Source organism: Nycticebus coucang, chromosome 17, assembly GCF_027406575.1.
Source record: "Nycticebus coucang isolate mNycCou1 chromosome 17, mNycCou1.pri, whole genome shotgun sequence".
NCBI classification, from domain to species: domain Eukaryota; kingdom Metazoa; phylum Chordata; class Mammalia; order Primates; family Lorisidae; genus Nycticebus; species Nycticebus coucang.
In genome coordinates, this window is record NC_069796.1 from 79,633,614 (window position 1) to 79,643,273 (window position 9,660).

Here is a 9,660-nt window from a genome sequence, read left to right on the forward strand (position 1 = left end):
GGCAGTGTTAGGTGCACCCCCATTCATTTATCCCCCAAACACATGTTACTATTACAGAGGCCACTACCAAGTTCTCACCATGCAGGTTGCAGGCTCCAGCCAACAACTTTGGGCAAATCAGTTCTCCGCTCCCAGTGTCAGTTTCTTCTCTGTAAAGTGTGGATGATTTGAGTGTCTTTTCTGACAGATGGCTGGAGAGGATAAATAACTGAGTAAGGCCTCACATAATGTTAGCTCCTATCACACTCCTTCTGATTCTGACAATGACACAGCTAAGATAGCACTGCCACTCCAATTTTACAGGTGAGATGTCAGCGGTTCAAGGTCCAGTGGGGAGGGCTTGGGGTGATGCCGAGCACTCTCTTTTTGTCCTGCCATTGTCCGTACATCATCTTCACTCCTATTGGCATGTCAGCGGCCAGGACTCTAAAGCACATCAGGCCTGACCCCCCACCCAGTCGGGGAGGCAGACACATAAATAGACAATGACAACTCCATGAAGGAAGGCCTATGTCAGAGGGGCCCTAACTCAGCATAGGGGTCCTGGGGGAGGCCTCATGAGAAAAAAACTCTTGGCCGGGCCCTGAGAAATAAGGTAAAAACCAGCCTGCCCAGTTCCTAGGGAAGCACCTGGAACTGTGGTGAGGATGTGAGCCCAAAGCCTGGCCTTGCCCCTCAGCTGTGTAGTCCTGGAGGAGTGAGTCTCCCTCTCTGAGCATCCATTCCTCACCTGCAGTGGGAGCCTCAGTCACAGTGAGCACCAGAGGAGATGGCGTTGGTGACAGAGCCTGGCACATGGTAGGTATTTGTAGCTCACAAGGTTTTCTCTCAGTGCCTAGAAGCTTATTGAGCACATCCCACATGTCCCACCCTGAACACAGGATTATCACTATCCCACTTTACAGGTGAAGATGCATACGCTCAAAGAGCTGACATGACCTGCTCAAGGTCACACAGGCTCAGAGCCAACTCTGCATTCGTCCAGCACTCACTGGGGGCCTATAGCCTCACCGGATCTTCTGTACGTCTCTGGGAGGACATAGTTCTTTGCTTGCATCCCACAGATGAAGGAATGACGATCTAGACCTACACAAGATGGTCAAGGACCTCCTTGTTAAACCCTGCCAAGAACAACCTCAGCCTTCCCTGACACTCCTGCACACTCCCACCCAGGCACCAGTGCTGCCGGGCCCCAGGGAGACCTCCACAGTCTCAGAAGTCAACACGAGCAACCTGACTCCAATAGGGCTTTAGGAGTTGACTGTTAGATGCCCAGGTCCAATTTTTCATAGAAGATAAGCTTATGAGAGGGATCGAGTTAGCTACCAATAGAACAATAGTGAACCCAAGTTATTTTGTTACCTGTAAAATAGAAATAATACTAACCCTCCCTTCTGTTCTCATGACTGGGACGGCAGAATCCCACACTGATTCCATTCTGGGACCTGTCCCTCGCCTCTCTCAGCTCAGGGGGTGTGGCCAGCACCCAGCAGGCTGGCCAGTGTGATGCAGTCCCTCAGCCACAGGACATGGATCCAATCCCAGGACTCTTCGCATTGATAATAGGAAGGAAGAGCTCTTTCAGTGGAGCTGCTCAGAAAGGAGGATGGAAACCGAAGATTGCTGTGCCCATGAGCGAGGGTGACGCAGAGGAGAGCAAGTGTGAAAACAAACCCAGATCCTGGCCGTCTTTTGTCTGAGTACAGCCTTGTCTTTGGCTAATTCAGCCCCCTAGAATATTACATTCTAGTAAGCCAGTTTGAATCAGGTTTCTGATACTTGCAACAGCCAGAGTCTTGACAAATACAGTAACCTAAAATGGAGCTAAAATATCACATCTGCCATGAGAAAATTAAAAAACCCATTAACAGTTTAATGGTAGTAATTAAACAAACAGGAAAACAATCAAATTAAATAAGAGCATTTTATTTATCTAGAAGGCAGTATTTACAGACAAAATTATTTATTTAGGGAAGAACAGATAGACTCCTAGAAGCAGAGAGCAGAATGGTGGTTGCTAGGGGCTGGGAGGTGGGGCTGGGGAGCTGCTATTCAGTGAGTGTAAAATTTCAGTTATGCAAGATGACTAAATTCTAGAGATCTACTGTATGGCACTGTGCCTGCAAATAACAATACCGTATCATACACTCAAAAATCTGCTAAGATGGTGGATTCATGTGTTCTTACCACAATAATTAAAAAAAAACTGAAAAGAATTCACTAAACTGGGGGAGGCAGTCAGGGGGAGAATAAGGAAGAGAATAGAGGCTTGTGAAAATCTGAAGAAGGTGGCTCAGAGGGAGAAACCACCATGGACTGAGTGCTAACCATGTGCTAGGTGCTTTCCTAACTGTAAGTGTTTAATCTTCAAACATGCGGCACCATTCGTGGTGTTACACCCACTGTCACAAATGAAGAAATGGATGTTCAGAGAGAAGGGACACTTAGCCAAGCACACATAAGATTTGCTTCTATCTCCATCTCACTCCAAGGGCAAGGCCATTTCCTCATCACATCATTCATTCAACAGTCACCTTTAAGCATCTGTGGACTACCAGACCCTGGAATCTCCCTGTGGTCATCGTGTGAACTTCACAGAAGTATCAAAAGAAGAACGCAAGGACAGCACCCTCAGACACCAGGCCACAGAGGCTGTCTCCATCCCCAATTACTTCTGGGGTCTCCAAGCACAAGGTAAAAGTTAAGACTATCTGACTATAAAGCCTGTGTTGTCTTACTGAACCAGCACACTCTGTGTACACAGGGTCAACACATCCTCTGTCCCCAACCACTGTACAGCCTCTGTCCCTAAGATCAATACACACCCTAGCCCTAGGACCAGCAGCATCCTCTGGCCCTGGGAAAAGCACATCAGCCACTGTCCCTGGCACCAGCACAACCCCTGTCCTGGGCAGTGACGCAGATTGTGCTCTTTAGAAAAGCACTAACAGTCTTGCCTGAAAACCCTTCAACTCTTCCTCACGTAAACAAGAAGAAATCCCTTGCAGATAATTATACAACCTCTATTCACTGGTTCAAGTGAGAAGCAAATCCTTTGTAAATATTCTTTAACATTTCATTCAAAAACCCTGCACTTGATGGGAGATTGAAAGAACTCAGGATGTGGGAGTGCCACTGTGTGGGTACCTACTGTGAGCACCTAGTGTTGGACTGTGTGCCCACATAGGTTTCTGCTCCCCTGAATGCCCAGGAGTTTCCTGTCACAGCCACACTGATGGTCTCCATCAATCAGGTGAGAAAATGGTGGCCCTGACTCAGAGGAAAGAAGGATTTGAACTCAGACCCCTCTGTCTCCAGAGGCCATCCTATGTCATCTTGCCATGGTTGCCACTACACTGAGAAACAGTCACCAGGTAGGAGCAGTATAAGCTCCAAAACAGACAGTTCTTCATTGCTTTGAAAAGAAGCTAAAAGCCCTCTTGCCCAGTATGTGCGGAGTAGGGCTGCAAGGACTCCAAGGAACAGAGTCGCATTCTGCCCTGACAGCCTCAGAATATATTGCAGCGCTCTGGGAGCAGGCTCCGTAGGCCCATAAATAATTGAGAGCCCATACATCCTATGGCATTTCTGCTGAAATCATCACTCACCCACACTCTCTTATGCTCCCTGCAGAGCCAAAGAAACTCTTGCTGATTTTTTTTTAATGCAGCGTTTTGTTGAAACTTGTTTTTGAATTCAGCATCCACCAAGCACCTATTCAGTGCCATGCCCAGTCTTATACAGCAGAGATGCAGAGGTGACCTGCATGCAGCTCCACCCTTAAGGAGCCCAGACCCTTCTGAGAGTGGAGAGAGACTCAATAGACCCTTAGAATAGCCACATGTAAATTATTCACCAGAATTAAGAGAAGAGGAACAGGGAAGGAAGGAAGGTAGGTAAGTGCACGTTTGCCTGGCAGGACAGTGCCTTGCGGGGGGGAGGGGAGCAGGGCAGGAGGAGCCAAGAAGGGAGAGAGCTGAACCCCACTTCCCCCGAGACTGGGCCACACAGGGAGAAGAGTGTCCTTAGAAGGAGGTGGGAGCAAGTGGGGAGTCTGCTTCATTGAAGAAGGCTCTGCTTTGATTCTGCTGTTCCACTGGGTCTTCAGTAAAGCTATTAAACTGACAGTCACAGCATGATAGGGATTTTTTGTGGAGATGGTAGTAGGGTAGCCAGGTGTGCACAGCAGAAGTCAAGAGGCCAGCCCAAGAGGACACACAGAGACATGGGTGCTGAGGACCACCAGGAAGGCAAACCTGGGGCATGTGCAGCTCAAGAGAAGCCGTAAACTGGCACAGGATCTGGAACTAGGGCATTTAGCCATGTTCATCAGCACCTTCCAGAGCCGAGTGGCCCAAGAGACAACTAGCAGGGGAGCATAGTGTGGACACACACAGAAAGAAATAGCTTACTCTAAGATGGGGTGTGGGGGCTTGGAAGAGGGGGTGATGCTGCAGATGGAGCTAGGATTATGAGAAGAGGGAGGCATTTCAGACAGATCATCCTAAGGGTGGGGGACGTCTGTTGTCTTGGTTTCCCAGCTTCTGTGTCTTGCTTTCTTGGGTAACCATACTTGATTTTCCTCTGAAGCATTCTCATTCTTGGTATCTGTGGTGCTAACCCCACCCTCCTAGATATAGGAGTAGTTTTATGATCCAGGCTTGGCCAATCAGAACACTCCATCCTCTATAGTCAGTGGTGTAATGATGGGCACATGACGCAAATTAGCCAATGAGAGTCTGCTCTGAAATCTTTGTTGGAATGCCTAGGAAAGAAGCATTCCTATTCCCTTGGAGTGGCTGGTGGCCACCATGAGAGATTGCCTGCCTGAAAATGGAGCCAACATTTATTCTGAAAGCATATTATTATAGGCAATCTTTAAGTACCTCTGTACCTCCCTCCACCACTGGAAATTCAGCTATATAAGCCAGGGTTTTCCTTTTTTAAAGTTATTTGAGCTGGCTCATTACACTTGTGACCTCCAGGGCTTGGACAACAGGTGCAGAGACCTATACGTGGAAGATGGCCAATGTGTCTGGGAAGGGGTGAGATGTTCATACAGAGCAGGCTGTGTCAGGAAATAAATTTGTGTCAGCAGGCTGTGGCTGGGTCATCCAAGTCCACATGTGGCCTGCAAGGGCCACGGGAACCAGGAAAGATTTTCAGCAGTGGCATGGTACACTTAGATATATGTGTGTGGACTCACTCTGTTTATTCAAATGTGTTTAAAACCTAGAAAGAATCCCCAAGTAGAGCATGAGCCAGACAATTTTCTTTTCCAGTTTTGCAGCACGAAGGTGCTATCCAAGGTACTGAGATCCCCCAGAGGGCTCTTCCAGGAAAGGGAACAGACTGAATGCTGTGGGAGGAGATTGGCATGCTGGCTCATACATTTGAAATGCCACTTATTTCCATTCCCTTACATCTGCACAAATGGAATTGTTCCTGTGTTTTCTCCCTGTTTCCATAGAGGGGGAAGAAAGACTATTTGTGCACTAGTCCTCCCTGACGCCAACCTCAGGATACACAGAAGTGTTTTGTCCTTGCCACTGTCTGGCCTGATGGAAGAAGGGACTGATAAGGTTTATGGACAAGAACATCAGATCATGAGTTATTTGACACTGGAAGTGTCCAAACAGCCAGAACGATTAACTAACTCTTACAGAGTTGGTGGTAGGTTGCTTTATCAGCCCCAATTTTTCATTTCTCCCACTATTCCAACCCTTTGTCACATGACTTTGGAGCCCTTCTCATTAAAAGAGCAGGGTTTATTTCGCCTTTCCTTGACATTAGCATGGCCCTGTGATTTATTGTGTCCAAAAGAATGTGTTTAGAAGTGACAGTGAACATCTTTTGGTCCTAGACATTAAAAGGCACAGGTGTTGGCACTTGCCTTCTTCATCTCTGCATCATCATGAGGGGAGCGTGCACCAGTAAGACCCATGTTGGACCATCATTCTCCCTCTCTCTACATATTTTGTGAGCACAGGCCAAGACATACTTTGCAGGCCCCTCTGCAAAATGAAAATACAGGTTCCCTTGTTCAAAAAGTATCAAAAATTTCAAAACAACTACAGCACAACATTCAACAAAGTGTGGGCCCTGTGTGACTACAAGGGTCCCACACTCATGATGCCAGGCCTGGAAGAGGTAGCATTTTGTTTTAGACCAGGGATCAATGAACTATGATCCTCAAGTCCAATCTAGCATGCTGCCCATTTTTGTATGACCCTAGAGCAAAGAACACTTTTACATTTTTAAATGGTTAACAACAGTCAGAAGACAAATACTATGTATATTTTGTGACATGTGAAAATTATATTTAATTTAAATTTCAGAGTTTGTGAATAAAATTTTACTGAACTATAGCCATGCTTATTCATTTATGTCTGGTCTGTCTGTGGCTGCTTTCCCACTAAAATAGCAGGTGCAGAGACTGTATGGTCTACAGCGCCTAAGATGTTTACTTTCTGAACTTCTGCAGAAAAGGTTATCAGTGCTATTCTAAACCAGACAGCAGAATCCCCCAATCAATCCCAGCCTACATCACTGGAGCATCTGCTGGCCTACAGACCTCTGAGAATGACTGATTATTGCTATAGGAGGTCAAACAATTAAATTTATGAACTCATCCTAGAAAAAGTGCTATATACCTCATTGCTGAATATCACTATGATCACCTTTGAGGTACTCCCCTTGGGAAGCTTTGCACCAATGCCAGAGCCTAGTCCACCCTTCAAAGCAATTTTGGAACTCTTTCCCTGAAATGACCATCAGAGCTGTCATATGATCCTGAGATCATGACATGGTGTGTAACATGGCTATCACTAACTGATTAAGTGTGCAATGTAAGTAACGTTTGTCAAAGAATGGCATGAGGAATGATTGCAGATGTACATGGAGGAGCCCTAAGTGAAACTGAATAGCACGGTCAGAGAACAGGGCATTTCCCCACTCTCTTTAATCCCTTTCATTGTATCAAGGAGGAAGTCTCCTTTTGGTGCTGGTGAATCTCTAATGCTCTCCTCATTCCCTCAGAATGGTCCCTCATCAGACTTTGAGCTCAATGGGGAATAGTATTTTTCTAGAATAAAATGAGTGTTTGTTTTCATTGTATTTATTTTTATGATTACCTTCTAATTCTGGCAAGCAATACTAGTTTTCTATTTATGCCAGTGTTTTATTTTCCTTTTAAAATGTGATTGTTTCCATAAGAATAGTGAGTTTATCTTAGCAAAAATAAAATGATGATATTATCTTTAATAAGAACATCGAGTGAGTCATTGTGCAGATGTAAGTAATGTGGGGGTGGGGAATTACAAAGATGGTGGGAAAACGGCTGAAGTTTGGAAAACATTGACAGAAATGATGATTGAGACTATTTCTTCTACGACTGCAGAATGCAATGCTAAGTATGTCAGATCTGGGATGGCATTCCCTAATTCAGACTCTGTCTCTGCCACGTACTGTCTGTATAGCCTTGAACAAATTACTTTACCTCTCTAAGCCTCAATTCCCTTGCTGCAAAATGGAAGTGATAACACTTGTGCTCTCAGCTGTGAGGAACACAGCTGGCTGTCTTCCATCACTCTTTGGTCCATACTCACAGAACCCCAATTTTGTCCAGGTATATACTACTCACCTATGTAGCCACAAGCTTCAGGGAAGCTTATCCCGCCTCCAGATGTAGTCTAACTGCCTTCACCCCTTTCCAGTGGCTTCTCCAGGAGTAGATGTCTAATCCAATCATGGCCACCAAGAAGGCATGAGAAACATTTAAGAAAATTTTGTAGCTCCTTAGAGTCACTGGAAATCACATTCTCATTTCTCCAACTGGATATTATTGGGTCTGAATGTGAATCCTAGAAACAGTGTAGCCATTTACTTCCAGCTTGGGGAAGAAGCCAATGTCAAGTATAAGAAAACAGATAATGGCTGGGCACAGTGGCTCATGTCTGTAATCCTGGCATGCTTGGAGACCAAGGAAGGAGGATCCCTTGAGCTCAGGAGTTCAAGACCAGCCTGAGCAAGAGCAAGACTTTGTCTTTACTAAAAATAGAAAAATTAGCGAAGCATGGTAGTGGTGCTGATAGTCCCAGCTATTGGGGAGGCTGAGGCTGGAGGATCGTTTGAACCTAGGACTTTGAAGTTGCTGTGAGCTAGGCTGACACTGTGGCACTCTAGCCTGGGCAACAGAATGAGACTCTGTTTCTGAAAAGAGAGAGAACAGATAGGTAGACAGACCTCAAGATTATCTGGAAGTGAAATATTCAGGTTGATAAATGTCATCATTTAAGCCAGTTGGAGATGGGTCTTTTGGTACTTTATGTTGTAGTTCAAACAGCAACATTAATGCTCCTACAAAATGGTCTACTTGGTCTGCCTGTTATTGTACAGATAGTCCTGTGCACATAGCAGGGAGGACTCCCATGTGCTAGCCAGTATGTCTTCTCTTCTTCTTCCTTAGGAACAGAGCCCAGATGTTATTCAGGGTGGCAATGTGCCCAGTTAAAAGATGACATTTGCCATTCTCCCTTGCAGCTAGGTATGACTACATGACTGAGTTCCAGCCAAGGATGTGAACGTGGAGGAAGACTGATTAAAGGGAACAGACTCAGTCAGAAGTACACCCCCTCCTCTCTTCCACTTCTTCTGGATTTTCTTCTGGCTTCTGGCTTCTTCTTCCACTATCAGGTGGAACTGTGATGGCTGGAGTCCCAGAAGTTTTCTTGGAGCATGTGGTGACCTTGAGCATGGAAGTTCTGAGCAGCAGAGCATAAAGATGGAAGGAGCCTGGGTCCTTGTTGAGGCCCTGGAACTGCCATACTGACTGCACTGCTAACTGTTAAACTACTTTTATGCAATAAAATAAATCTTATGTGTTTAAGGCATTGCTACTTTGGGATCTCTATTACATACAGCAAAACCTAATCCTAACTGATACTGTATCTAATTGGAAACTCCTTGTTCTTTATCAAGAGTCTGATGTCTGCAAATATGTAAAAGTGTGGCTTGGATAACATTCAGATACACAAAAGACCTAAGATTTAATATGCTCTTTATTTCCAAAGAACCTTAGAGTTGTTAGGAGAGTTAAAACAGACGATTTATGGCTCAGTGCCTGTGGCTCAACTGGCTAAGGCTCCAGCCACATACACCAGAGCTGGCAGGTTCGAATCCAGGCCAGGCCTGCCAAACAACAATGACAACTACAACCAAAAAATAGCCAGGCATTGTGGCGGGTGCCTGTAGTCCCAGCTACTTGGGAGGCTGATGCAAAAGAATTGCTTAAGCCTAGGAGTTGGAGGTTGCTGTGAGCTGTGATACCATGGCACTCTACCCAGGATGACAGCTTGAGGCTCTGTCTCAAATAAAACAAACAAACAAACAAAGACGATTTATGTGTCACACTTAACTCAGAATCTAAGTGTAAAAGGCACCTGAGTAGCAGTGACTTCTAGATAATCACTATCAGCAGGGCTACCCTCCTATTTGACATGTGAGGACGTGGAGGGCCAGAGAAGGGAAGCACCTTGCCCAAAGTCACATCGGCACTTTGCACCAAAGCAAGACTAGAATCCAGATTTCTTCACCTTTGCCTCACTGGCCTTCCCCCTATCCCGAGCTGTTTTGCAAGGTAATGAGCTCAACCATCAAGGA